Source organism: Myxocyprinus asiaticus, chromosome 31 (genome assembly GCF_019703515.2).
Source record: "Myxocyprinus asiaticus isolate MX2 ecotype Aquarium Trade chromosome 31, UBuf_Myxa_2, whole genome shotgun sequence".
Taxonomy (NCBI): domain Eukaryota; kingdom Metazoa; phylum Chordata; class Actinopteri; order Cypriniformes; family Catostomidae; genus Myxocyprinus; species Myxocyprinus asiaticus.
The window spans coordinates 37,393,617-37,408,885 of record NC_059374.1 but is presented as its reverse complement, the minus strand read 5'-3'; the positions used below and the strand labels follow the sequence as shown (position 1 = coordinate 37,408,885).

At 39.2% G+C, this 15,269-nt stretch overlaps 1 protein-coding gene across 2 annotated transcripts in view; it reads right to left on the bottom strand.

Annotated features, from left to right (window-relative positions):
- LOC127422473 (roundabout homolog 1-like) overlaps window positions 1–15,269 on the bottom strand; it is a 375,425-nt gene that overhangs the window by 203,116 nt on the left and 157,040 nt on the right. The gene's annotated exons all lie outside the window — the stretch shown is intronic.

Sequence of the window (15,269 nt, the reverse complement as noted above, 5' to 3'; positions counted from 1 at the left end):
AACCCCATCAATCATAAAATGAATTATATACACATAGCATTACAGAAGTACCCCTTCACCCCCACCAACAAATGTTCATGACTACTCTGAAAAACTCAGGAAAAAACCCTCTTTTCAAGACTTTGTTTAACATTGTCTTTCCACATTCTTTCCATCTGTTTATTTCCACATCTGCTTGCTTTCTCCTTTCGCCTGTCCACTGCATTTGGTCTTAGCTTTTTTCCATCTCGTTTTTTTCCCCCCATCCTCTTTCCTCCTGCACTCTTTCCTGTTCTCTGTGAATATGAGATGAGGTAATCAGCTCCAGCAGCTCAGCAGAAGGACGCTTGGAATTCTGCATCTATGATCTGATCAATTGCTGCCTCAGGCAAGAATCATTTTCCTCCTCAGACTGATACACACACAAACACACACATTCATACTACATACATACACATGAGGAACGCTCAATATGTGATCCCATAACTGTGCTCTCCTGGTCACACTATCTTTCTCCCACTCCATATTTCCTCAGTGGAATGTGGAGACCACCTGAGATTTATCTTGGAGGTAATTAAGGAGAGATAAAGAAAAAAAATCTTGGACAGGGGATTCAATGCTAGCCTGAAAATGCTCTCCATGCAAAACAACACCAGCCCTGGTTAATTTTAAAAAAGAATGCTGCCAGGGAAGTCCATGACTGCAGAAACAAATATACAGTATATGGTATATTTTCTACAACCAATGTGAAAGATAGTGTTGAAAGAGTTGATCCTAACCTTTCTGAGCTCTGCTCTACTGTGACATTTTGTGACAGCATTCGAATGTGCCGATGTGCCAATATATAGAATTTTGCCATCCCTCCCCAGTAAATGTCAGATGTCAAATGTCAGAGGAATGAGGTATATTGCCTGGTTCTTACACCAGTGTGAGTACAGAAAGTACAGCAAAAGGCAACACCTGAATAATATATTCTATAGTTTTAGCACAGATTTAAAGTAATCGTAAGCTGCAAACATTGAGCAGGTTTACATGCACAGCAATATGTTGAAATGCTAAAAAATCAGCTTATTAAAAAATGTCAACATAAGAAACCTTTTCTTACACTTAAAATCATCAGATTAATATCCACTTCTGACGTCAAAATATGAACAGGTATGACCAGGGTTGGGGAGTAACGGACTACATGTAATGGGATTACGTATTTAAAATACAAAATATAAGTAACTGTATTCCACTACAGTTACAATTTAAATCATTGGTAATTAGAATACAGTTACACTCAAAAAGTATTTTGATTACTGAAGAGATTACTTTGCATTTTATTGTCATTTGTTTCATTTAATATTTGTCCTTTCAGATGGAAAACATTAATACATATAAATGATTCGATCCAAAGTGCATTTGAACAGCGGTGAAACACTTTCTTATGATGTGTTGCATTCATACGAGCAGACAGAGAAGTACGTTTGAAGTAAGTTTGGAGCAGAAGAAATAGAAATAAATCTTGTGTAAATTGTCAGCTTTACGCTAAGCTAAAATGCTATTTCTAGCCATTTTACATGGACATGTAACAAGGTTACAAACCTGTTATGTTGCATATTTTTTTATCAAGAAAATTCACGTTGGATCATAATTTCTTTTTTTCTAGTAAGACCTTTGATATTAGGGCAAAAATTGTATTCTTGATAATTTTTATATTGTTTTCCTGTAAAAATATCTAAAAATCCTTAAATCAAGATCAGTTTGATTAATCTTGTTTTAGAAACAACACTGCATAAGATATTTAGGTTTTTCAGAGAATGTATTTTTAACGTGTATTTTGTCTTACTGTACTGGCAGAGTTTGTATAGTCAAAACAAGTGAAAAAATCTACCAGTGCTGAAGAAGTAATCCAAAGTATTTAGAATACGTTACTGACCTTGAGTAAACTAACGGAATATGTTACAGATTACATTTTACAGCATGTATTCTGTAATCTATAGTGGGATACATTTAAAAAGTAACCCTCCCAACCCTGCGCATAACACATGCGTACATAAAATAAGCCAGTAAGAATGCCGGTAAAGGTGTTTACATGCATTCCAAGCTACACCAACATGCAAAAACTGATTAAATTGCAGGTGAAGTAAATTAATCATTCATGTTATTATGACTTATAGGTATATTTTTCCCATGCAGAATTAAAAAAATACAAATATCTTAATTCTTGAAAAATCTGCAATACTGATTTTTAATTTAGACTTTTTCTTTACAATATAACAATGCATATGTAGATTTTTTTTTAACCGGACACAATTGTTATTTCCAGATGACTGGGTCAGAGCATCTCTGAAATGACAAGGCTTGAGGGGTGCTCCCAATCAACAGTGGTGAGTACCTATCAACAGTGGTCCGAAGCGGGACAAATCACAAACTGTCGACAGGCTGTTGGGTGCCCAAGTCTCATCGATGCAAGTGGGCAACGAAGGCTATCCCGCCTGGTCCGAACCGAAAGAAGGTCTACTGTTTCACAAGTACCAGAAAATTTTAATGATGGTTATGGGAGGAATGTGTCACAACACTGTGCATTGCACCCTGCTGCCTATGGGGCTGCGTAGCTGCAAACTGGTCAGAGTGCCCATGATGACCTCTGTCCACTGTCGAAAGCACCTACAATGGGCACGCATGTGTCGGAACTGGAACTTGGAGCAGTAGAATAAGGTCACCTGGTCTGATGAGACCCATTTTCTTTTACATCACGTGGACGGCCGTGTACATGTGCGCCATTTACCTGGGGAAGTGATGGCAGCAGGATGCACTGTGTTAAGACGACAAGCCAAGGGGGCCTGGGTAGCCTAGCGAGTTGACTACCACCCCTGGAGTTTGAATCCCAGGGCGTGCTGAGTGACTCCAGCCAAGTCTCCTAAGCAACCAAATTTGCCCAGTTGCTAGGGAGGGTAGAGTCACATGGGGTAACTTCCTCGTGGTTGCTATAATGTGGTTTGCTCTCGGTGGGGCGCGTGGTGAGTTGTGTGTGGATTCCACGGTGGATGGCGTGAAGCCTCCACACACGATATGTCTCCGTGGTAATGTGCTCAACAAGCCACGTGATAAGATGCACGGGTTGACAGTCTCAGATGCGGAGGCAACTGAGATTCGTCCTCTGCCACCCGGATTGAGGCGAGACACTACGCCACCATGAGGACTTAGAGCGCATTGGGAATTGTGCATTCCAAATAAAAAAAAAGAAAAATTAAAAAAAAAGACGACAAGCCAGTGGAGGGAGTGTGATGCTCTGGGCAGTGTTCTGCTGGGAAACCCTGGGTCTGGCTGTTCATGTGGATGTCAACTTGACACGTACACCCCTTCATGGCAGTGGTATTCCCTGATGGCAGTGACCTCTTTCAGCAGAATAATGCGCCCTGCCACACTGCACACATTGTTCGGAAATGGTTTGAGGAACATGATGAAGAGTTCAAGGTGTTGCCCTGGCTTCCAAATTCCCCAGACCTCAAAATTCAATTGAGCATCAGTGGGATGTGCTGGACCAACAAGTCTGATCCATGATGGCTCCATCTCGTAACTTACAGGACTTGATGGATCTGCACTTAATGTCTTGGTACCAGATACCACAGGAAAACTTCAAGGGTCTTGTTGATTCCATGCCTCTGCGGTTCGGTGCTGTTTTGGCGGCACACAGAGGACCAACATCATATTAGGCTCATCAGTGTATATATATATATATATATATGTATGTATGTATATATACAACAGTTAGTTCCGGTCCTTGAATCTGATTGGACAAGAGACGTTCCATGAGCACTGATGGTCTGACACCATCAGCACTCGGACGCTTCACTGTATGTGTATCACTCCGCTTGTGTTCGTGCCATTCTAAACTAAAGTGTAAGAGCAGTGCAGATGTGTTAAGAGCTATGGTATGGTTTTTACATGTATCAGCCAGCAGGTGGTGGCAAAAGATCATTTTTATGTGTAATATGAGCCAGTTAGGTGACGTGAATTGAATCCGCTTCAGCCAGTGTTTACATACAGCACTATATGATCGCTTGTATTACTACTACTAAAGCTAGGAAATAGCTTTAAATGGCTTTAAATGAACAACTTCAGCATTACGGCTCATCACAGCTGAGAGACACAACAGATTAATTACACAAACTGAAGGCGCTTACCTCTTATCGGACTTTCCACATTGGAGTGGACACACTGTTCAAAATGGAGGACATTGCGGTTTTTAGAGTGATCGACTCTTGCGCACCGGCTACCGTGAAATGGGTAGAATTACCCCCTCTTGGACCGCTACTTTTCCACTGAGAAAGCTGATCTTCATAAAGCTTACTGCATCTCTGCTTGGGTGTGGCAACAGGAGATCGCACACGCTCTCTCTCTCTCTCTCTCTCTCTCTCTCTCTCTCTCTCACACACACACACACATCCATCCATCCATCCATCCTTATCCAATAACTTGTTAGAAACAGCACAAGCCGTTATACTATTTCTGAAGTGAACTTTTTGAATTACTAACGAAGGCTTGGACACATCATTTGTTTTGAACCAGCAACGGCAGATTCTGATCCGCCACGTAATAAAGTAGTTCCATGCACAAATGCGTTTTTATGACCTTATTCAGTTTTTCCAAAAAATGTTTTAAATGTACTTGTTCCTTGAACTGTTGTATATAAGCAATATCACACTCGCAATCATGCTATATGGCCCTAAATCATCACTGGTATATCACAAGGCCGCAGGCCGAGTGCCGAAGGTAATCAAAGCAGTGCTGATTTAGGGCCATATAGCACGATTGCGAGTGTGAAATTGCTTATATACAACAGTTCAATGAACAAGTAATTTAAAAAAAATTAGGAAAAACTGATCACAGCAGTGCTGATTTAGGGCCATATCGCACTCTTGCTCGTGTGAGAATATATATATATATGTCAAGCGTGGCATCAGATCTGTCAGGTCATGTGAGTCAAGCTCAAAATCAGCTGACGCTCAGCTGATCATGATGTCTACCGATACAATTCAGGTGCTTAACCGTGAGGCCCTATTTAAGTCATCCATTCATTCATTCATTCATTCATCGCTTAGCTGTCTTTCCATTGCATGGATGCGAGCTGCACTTGACACCCTCCTCCATCCCCAGCTCCACCTCTGTATGGCACCTTGCCTTTAGGTTCTCTACATCTGTATTTTTGTTTTGTCCTCTAAGACTACAGTTGAGTGCCAGTTTGAAATTCATATCTTCAGTGTGTCATTCTGCCATGTTCTCGATTGCCAACTTGATATACCGTATCTGAAGTTTTAGTAAGTGTTATGCAAATGAACCATTGTATCATGCAGCACTGTATATTTCTGGTTTGATCTATAATAGTTAAATCTACGGACTTCTAGATAAAGGTATATGTGTGTGTATGTGTATGAGTGTGTTAAGTTGCCTGAGAGGAATATCAGCGGGGTGCTTTCTCTCTAGTCTGCCTTTGCAATTAAAAAACTCCACACACCACTCAGCCATGTTAACCGACACAGCTCTCAGCTACATTCATGCACAGTGCAATTACATTACAACCTACAGTGCAGTTGACTTCATTTATTTCCACAAAGAGGGGAGGAAGGGAAGAGAGAAGAGAGAGAGAGAGAGAGAGAGAGAGAGAGAGAGAGAGAGAGAGCGAGAGTGTCACACTGCAGTTTTAATAAGTTCAGCTTCAGTGGCTGCATTAAGTTCAGATGGAAATGAGCATTTCTCAGTGAGTTCTCATCAATGGGAACGAGACTCAATCCTAGCAGTTGAAGAGAGTTACGGCTAGACACCAATCGCCTGAGGACACCAAGGTCATACAGTGGGTTAGTTTGGTGTGTGTGATATGTGTGTAACACTAGACGCTGAGAGAAAGTGAGAGATTTTGTAAAAGAGAAAAAGTGGTCAAATAAGACAGAAAGACAAAGAAAAAGAAGACTTGAGACTTAAAGGTGAAGTGTGCAATTTCTAAATCACCAAACAGAATTGCAAAAAAAAAGGCAAACTTTGATTTTGGTTTGACAAAGCCTTGTCTGAAAGTCAGTTTTAAAAAAAAAGTAAGTTAGATTGACATAAGATAGAACGACAGAATGATAGAACAACAGAATGATAGAATGATAGAATGATAGAACAATAGAACGATACACAGACGGACAGACAGACAGACAGACATATTCTGTCAGTGTAAATTCATGAGATTTTTAGGATTTCATTGTCCATTTTTTGAAACCTGTAATTACTATCCATTAGAAAAGTCATAGCAATCAGAGTCAGAACAGCCTGAAAATCTGTGCAGAGTTTGATGAATGCAGCTTAAGGGTTCTAAGACAAGTTACAGTCAGAAATGTTGGTCTTGGTTAAGGGAGTAAAAAAAAAAAAAAAAACCTAAACCAAGTCTGTAGAATAAAGTTGTGTTGGCTTTGTCCAGCCAACATAATAATTGTTTTCAAACAGGCTTTCAGAACATTCGATCCATCTGCTATTGGTTGTCAAACCATTGGTTAAGCCAATGTTGCTGTGCTAGGCTGACCAAGATGCTCAAACAAACAGCAATATTTTGAAAGTGCTACAGAGGCACAGTGTTTATACTTTTCACAGAAATTAACCTGCATGTGGTAATATCTGCTTATTAAGCTGGGATAGAAACAAATATTTTAATATAAAAAAATGACACATTTCAGTTTTAAGAGGATCCTCCCTTAAATTTTATGACTCTTTGACTCATTTATATGACTAGTACAGGTGTTGCTAAGCTGTCTCAGTAAGAAGCCCAAATGCACACCCTGTGCTTATCACAGCCAATAATTCCAGCTAAATGACCTGCTAATCACCGATTAATGGCGTTACAAATAGGCCACGGTCCTCCCTAGTTTGCTTCTCTTATCTCTGCTCAAATACTCCTATCGGAGTCCCGTCAGTGGTGCTTTAAAGAGCCTCTTAAGATGTAGAGCAGTCCTGCACGGTGAGTCATGCATGGCTTTGTGTCAGTCGTGTGCTACAGGGAAAGTTTGGAGGAGAGGGGGATTTTGAGTTTAATTAAAGGGATAGGGAAAATCTATCATCATTTCCTCACCCTCGTGTTGTTCCGAGCCTTTTTTTCTTCTTCTACAGACCACAAAAGGAGACGTTAAGCAGAATATTAGCCTCAGTCACTGTTCACTTTCATTGTAAAGAAAAAAGATGCAGTGAAAGTGGATGGTGGCTGAGACTAACATACTAATTAAGATGTCCTTTTTGTTCCACAGAAGACAGAAAGTCATACAGGCAAGTAAATAATGACAGAATTTTCCTTTTGGGTGAACTATTCCTTTTAAATGACACACCTCAACTTTAGGGCAATTATACACTACAGTGCTGATTTAAATACGAATGGTGGATTGCAAGGACGTTAAAAAATACCTGCAAATGTTAGAGAAAGTGATGCTCTGTCATGTAACCAAGTTTTAAATTTAGCAGAAAAGTACTTTGAAGTAGGCAAAACAAATGAGAATTTCAGAGAGGTGAGTCCAGTTGGCTGCATTCCAGCTTGATTTCAAACTTACCCAGGTCTGTCTTCCCACTAAAAACACACTTTTGCTCATTCCTGTCCATAAAACACTTCATCTTAGCTTTCTTTAGTGTTTAAACTCCCTAAAATGGTAGAGATCAGCGAACATGACAGGCACATTTCTTATATGTCACGTTGCATCTAATTAAGATCAGGCTTGTAAAAGGAAACTGTCACTCTCAATATTTGAAAAAGTGCACCTATGGATCTGAATGCAGACGCCACACCACATATTTCAAACTCAGAATTTGCATCACAGCTTCAACCGAAAAGTCCATCCCAGCGAGTCCCATCTGGGAATGGCAGAGGATGTTTCAAACAAAGGCAAGCCCGGAGAGGAAGGCCTCTGTCAGCTGTGAAACAGATACATGGGTCTCCCCTGGCTATGGGGGTCAGGGGCAGCCCAGGGAGAGAGCTCCACTGGGAGGCTGCAGACCATCCTGCCCAGGGGCCTCCCTGAGTCTGGAGAGTTGAAACAATGGCCCCAGTCAATCTCAACAGACACCCCGAAACAGATGGGGAATGGCTGGGCCCTTCCTGAGAGAAGATGAGGCTTCTCAATGAGTACTTCAAAACAGTGTGGTACATTCATCTTGTCAAGTCATTCTGAACATGATACACATTGATGCATTTTATGAAGACTAACACATGGCAGTTTTGGTGCCATAAAGCAAAATTAACAAAGGTAAGTCCTGGACAGAATGTCCAAACACAAACTGTGCAGTATACACTGGCATCCAATTAATATCTTGTTAACAAAAAGTTTATGTTGTTGGCTTGACGAAGCCAACATACTATTATTCTACAAACGCTGTTTAGGGTTTTTCCAAAATCCCTAAACCAACATCAGAAATTCTAACACTAACTCCTTATAGAGCTTTCAAACTACATCCTTCAAACTTGGCACAGATCTTTGGGCTGTTCTGGAATAGTGTGATATGTGCTTTCTAACTGATCAGACTTAACGGTTTTTGTACAGCAGACGATCAAAAATCGGAAAAATCACATAGGGTGTGTCTCAATCAGCTCTCTAGTTCAGTAGTCAGGGCAATGATCAGGGAGTCAGCATTTCTAGGGCTGTCTCAATCGCAGAATTGTTCAGTGCACTGAAACGTTCGCTCCCTAAAAAAATTACACAATGTATCGTAAAAACCAGGGAGAATCATTGCTCAGTTTCCTTATCGGAGACGTCGTCAATCATGTCTTCTGAAGTCTCTCAAGTCATTTGATGACAAGCACAAGTGTAAAACTATTAAGTCCAAGCCTTATTTTCTCTTTAAAAGAGATGTTGTTTCTAATGTCTTTCATTCATAATTACCATATGAAAGTGAAACAATCTTTTAAATATTTGAGTTGTTAAAAGTTTTAAAATACACTCATTTTTATTTCCTTATTTATGCCATTTATCTGTTATAATGACACTGTATGTTTGAATATCTTCAACGAAAATGAACGATAGTGTCATTTATACAGCGGTGGTGCAGATTAATAACAGCTGCGCTTCAATGGCGAACTCGTTAACGTGTCGTGGGTGATTGAGTCACAAGTGTCCCAATGTTCAGTGGATGAACACCCTTACCAGTGCCCGAATTCGTGTTCACGAGATACTGATTCACGACATAGGGAGCTAGGGAGCTGATTGAGGCACATGGATAGACTAACACTGAGGAAATGTTAAACTGGGCCATGGAATGCTTGTTAATTCAAACTCCAACTGTCAAAAATTCAAATTGTAACAAACCCACAAATGGCCTTTAATTTGCTTTAAAGGTGCTTGAAGTGATTTTAGCCGTTCTACTTCCACGAGACTGAGACTTTGGATTAGCCACACCCCCTCATTCCAAAACCCTGCATTCCACAAATACCAAATGAGCTTTATTGAGACCGACATCATGCAGAAAAGGATGTTAAAAACAACAACAGCAAAATAGCACCCTCAACTGACAACTGTTATGAACAACATGGCTTAAAAATGGCAGTAAGTTTCAATAATTCGATGCAACTGCAATACTATGAGAACGTGCAAAATGATTGACAGGTCGAACGCATCATTGTCCATGGTCCACGGACACATTTTTGTTTGCTGTTTACAGAGTCTAGAGCTGTCACAGAGACAGGTGAGATATTATACCACACTTATTTCAGTAATATCTCTCAGGGAGTAGGACATTTTTTTTTTTTTTTTTTTTGCATATCTCTCCATGAAGAAAATCGCTTACAGCACCTTTAAGTTGCTCTCTCTCTATCTATATCTGATGGTTTATCTGACAATATATCTGACATTCTGTCTGTCTGTCTGTCTGTCTGTCTGTCTGTCTGTCTAGCTAGCTAGCTGGCTGTTTGTCTTACTGTAATGTCAGTATAACCATCAACTTTTAAAACTAGTTTAAAATTTCAGACAAGATTTTGTCAAGCCAGTTGTATATGTACTGCGTGCATACAACAATTGTGCATACAATATAAAGTCCTACATACTGCAAGAATAGTAAGAGCAGTACTCTACAGAACCCACCACAGTATATTCTGTTGTATACTGCACATTTTGGCAAACAAAGTAAGGATAGGGAATGCATCTTGCACATTGTTGGGCGTTCTAGCTTTTTAAAAGTAGGGCTGCAACTAACGATTATTTTGATAATCCATTAATTTAACGATTATTAGAATGATTATTTGACTATTCGCCGTTTATTTCAACAATTAATCATTAGCTCTTAACCAATTATTCAGCTTGTGCCCCGACTTAAAAGGTTGTATTAAACATGTTTACTAACAATAAATAGGACAAAATCATCTTTTAAAAATACCTTGAAATGACATTCACTGAATTAAAGGGAAAACATTTTATTTTTATTAAGTTTAATTCGGTAAAGAAATTCATTGCAAAAAATCCTATTGTTATCAAGTGTTTTTGTCTTGTTTTCCACTTAAAATTGTCTAAATATTATTAAAACAAGATGCATTTACATGAGAAGCAACATATGAGATATTTAGACTTGCTTTAAGAGAATGTATCTTAAATATAAGTGTATTTTCTTAATATAAGTATTCACTTGGTTATACTTCTGCGAGTACAGAATATTTTAATATTCAAGATCTATTCTCTAAAAGCAAGTCTATATATCTTATATGCTGCTTCTCAGGTGAATGCATCTTTTTTTTTTTAAAGGCTTTTTAGATATTTTAAAATATTTGTATTTTTAATATTATATTCAAAATTCTCTGATAAAATGTATTTCTTCTGCAGTATAGCTGCTAAAGAAAATGTAAGTTGTTTTAAAGGAGTTTTAGATATTTATATTGGAAAACAAGCCAAAACAAAAACAAATCAAAAGCGTATTTTGTTACGGTGTATAATGGGACGAAGACTACCCTCTCTCTCCTTTCTGTTCACATCAATCCATCTATTACTAAAAAAAACAAACAAACAAAGCTGCGTATTGGCAATTTTATTCACGATAAGAAATGCACAGTGACACGTGTATTATGATTCAAAAAGTCACGAGCCATCACGTTATAATCTAGCTGCAGCAAGCGTGCACTTGAGGGATGAGCATTCCCATGCCAGAGTATGCATCAGCCGGGTGCAGTTTCAATCTCTTCCCCTTAGATCGGGACATTCGCGCAACTCAAAGAAGAGGCGCTGACCGAAGAGAAATGTCAGTTTCGGAGTTTGTAGTTATTTACATGATCTGCTTCTGTATTATTTTATCTTTAAAAAATCTATAAAGCATTATATATAACTGCATTTATGATGTAATGCCAGTTTGTTTCCTTTAAAGACGCTCGACACGCAAGTTTTACTTCAGTTGAATGGCAACTCCGGCTCCACTTATTCCACAACGACAGTGCTTCTGTATTTACTTATTTGGTATTTTTGTTTAATTCTCTCATGCTTTGCAATCTACATCACCTGAAGCTGTTTGTAAAGTTTAGAGTGCATCTGGACTGTGAGCTGTGTAATTCTTCCTCTCCTCAGTCAGGCGCGAACTGCAGTGCTGCTCTCGCGCACCATCATTAGAATGTGATCTCATGTTACGTTAAATTAGATCAAATGACTATTCGTCAACGTAAATTTTTGTCGACCATCGGGTGGCAGAATGGCCGGAAGAGCAGCATCTCCCCTCCAAATCTGGGGGGGGGGGTAAGCCAGTCCGGATGGCACCCCAGCCTGAATCAGGAGTGTGATGAGGAGGAGGGCGTGGCTGGGCATGAGGATGCACGCCCGGCGCTGAGTTGCTTAGTCAGCGGGAGAGGCATAAAGGAGGAGCTGGGGACGCCAGAGAGAGAGAGAGAGATGTATGCGGCCGCTGTGTGTGTGCGTGTCTGTGTGTTTTATGTTATGTTTCAGTTTCTTTATACCATTCAAAGTTTACATTGACTGCTCAGCAGATTACCGCCTTGGCCTTTCCCTTAAGCAGAGACTTTACCCGTTACATTGACGTTGTCGATAACGTCGACTAATTGTTTCAGCCATATTCAAAAGTATACTCTTTTGACCATGAATCTATATGGACACGTTGAATGCATGTGCACTACAACTGCTTTGTGACACTCTTTAGTACAGTCAACTCCAGGCCCATGCGCAGACATGAACAAGTTCACGGGTTAACAAAAACTGGGATGCACACAAACTATGCTGATGACAAAATTAAAGTCACATACACTGTACATTAAACTTACTGGCACAAGGGTTGCCAACGGTCCTTTATTAGCCGGGACAGCCTGTATTTTGGCCAAAATAAAGTACAGGATGCCTATTGTCCCATATTTAAGTGTAACCAAAGTATACTTTACACTGTAGGTTATTCTATACATATGGAAAATTTGCATACTATGCACAGTATTATTGCATATTGCAAGAGCAGTATGATATTCCAAAAATTGCCCAAGATTGTTTGTATTGTATTCTCTAAAGACATCCTGTGTGAATTGTTTCTGAGAGCTTTTTTGTTTTGCTGCTGCTACAATGAGCACTAACAAATATGAAATCTAATATCAATGTGGCATCAATCAATTGTATTCATACTTGTGTTTTTTTTATCTGCAAATTCAATTGCAGAAATCAAATGTACTGTATGATTTGTGTGTTAGTGTACTTGGGGTCTCGAATGAGATTTCGCTGTTGAATATCCCCTTCACCTCCTCCCTCGTTGGTGTAAAAAAAAAAAAAAAAAAATTACATTTTCTATGTACAAAACAAATGTACATAGAAAAATGTACATAGTTTCAGAAAGAAAAATGGGTTTATGAATTGCATATTTCGACAACTGGCAACTGCCAGGCCATTCAAAATCCCTGACAGATCCTGGATTCTTCCCAACAACAAATCAGGTAAAACTATGTTGCACACATTCTAATTCTGCAAATTTAAATAATTCTCCTGTTGTCCTTGTGACTTCTGCCTGAGAAGATTCACAGCAGCAGGATTGAGCTCATCATTAGTGGACGAGGGCCACTACGACTGTTTGGATACAACAGCACATGGAATATTCAGAGTTATTCGGTGTCACATAGAGATGCTGTCAGTCTTCCTCACTGTCACAGACAATTAAATCAACCCCTTGTGTGTAGATTTACAAAATCTCTCTATGTGTGAAAACGCTTTCAATCTCAGGGGATGGAAGTGATGCATGTACTATAGTATCCACTAGGGATGTGCATTACCACATATTTTCAAAATCAACTAGTTGGTTTGTTGCCTGAACAAAGAGTTGACAAGAAGCCCTGTATAAATATGTTGTTTTCTGGTTCAATTGTCCCTTACCTTGTGTTTCATACAGGATGTTTATGTAAGACACTTATTCACATGCAGCTAAGCAATTTGGACTAATGTAAACTTGACATGCCATCTTAAAAATGCAATGCTCATGTCGGGATGCACAAAAAATAGTAAAAAAAGATGCAATGTCTGTCAGAATGCGCATGGCTCTAGCGGAGATGCTTTAAAAGGATCTTTTTTGACAATGTTTTACCATACAAACTGTCTAACAGCTAAAGCACAGCATGCCAATTCAAGCACCACAGCTAAAAATATTAAAAAAATAAAAAAATACAAATACAAATAAAAAAATAGCCGACTTGTCGATTGTTGTTGACAATTGTGACCCATGCCAAGTATCCTCACTAGGCACATGCAAAAGAACTGTATCCCCAGTTATTCCTGGGATAGCACTTGTGTGTGTATTTGTAGGGGAGAGATTTAGAGTCACACCGGGAGATGTGTGAATGATGTGCACTGCCAATTACATCTTGTTTTTGTTTCTCCTTGGAGGCTAAATCTGACTGACTTTGACCAATGTCTCCACTGTATATTAGGACAACTCCCACAAGTGGGAGAACCACACTCAGGAATAAATTAAGAAGGTGAAACATTCATTTCCCAACAAAGGATGTTCTAGTCATTAAAATACTCGTACCCGAGCCAAGCCGAAAAATTCCCAACAATGGACTATGACTCTAGTGGAGAACGACTCTATCATAAAAATGTACTGTATGATCTTACACCGACTAGACTTAAAGGAATATTCTGAGTTCAGTACAATTTAAGTTCAATCAATAGCATTTGTGGCATAATGTTGATTACCAAAAAAAAAAAAAAAAAAAAAAACACTTGCTCCTCTTCTTTAAAAAAAATCAAGGATATAGTGAAGCACTTACAATGGAAGTGAATGGGGTCAATCCGTTGTAGGACGCACCGATTCGATACCTGGATCGGTATCCAAGATAAAGGAATGCAGGTTAAGGCATTTACATGACCACACAAGTCAGCTTATTAAGAATAAATGTACTCACTGTTTAAGGTCCTGTAAATGCCTTAAACTGTGCTTTTTTATTGGAAAATGTGATAAACAGTTTAACCCTTTAAGCAAAACCTGATCGGCACACATGCAAGGATTTTTTTTGCCCATTACTGATTTCCCCTTTTAAATGTGTGCATGTCTGTTTAGGTTTTGACGGCAAAACTTGACTATTTCAAAAGCTTGACATTTTATTGCTTGGGGCTTTTATAATGAATAGAATTTTGTTAGCTATCAGTAATTTGTTGTACATGTAAACACACTCACTGTTTCCAGCACATTTAACACTCAACAAAACAGAAGATGTTGGCAACTTTTCAACCAAAGAAATGTTGAATATTGACCAAAAGAAAAACATTCGAGACACAAATTCCTATTCAGAATATCATGATGTGTACAAAACTGTGTATCTGGCCTCAGGCCCTTTCCAATTTTGCCAACTGTACTGCACCATATTCTCACTGTAAGAGTGCAATACACTTGATTCCAACCACATATCAGAATTTTCCTAAGGTCACACTTGCTTACTATGCCTTCTCTGTTCCAATCTCATCTCGCAGAGCAAAGACAACATGACCCGAGCCCTCACTTGGCACCATCAGCCCAAAGACAAATATGGCACTTGGGGCTCCATGCCAAGACAGAAAAAAGCAACATTTGTCAGGTTGCCAGGAACACAGGCAAAAAGTTGAATGCCTTTTAAATATCATTTAGGTTATGGCAGATGAGATTTCAGTGGAGTGGATGTTGGGTAACATTTATATGATGACATTCTGTATCTGATGTCTTACAGATACGAGTTTATATGAGAAGGTAAATGGGCACTGGATGCAGTAGGAGTGCCTCAAGGTTCAGTATTGGGTCCACAAAGTATGTTTACAAGAAGGGTAGCATGTGAATCACAGTTAATATTTCAACCCCGTAAAATA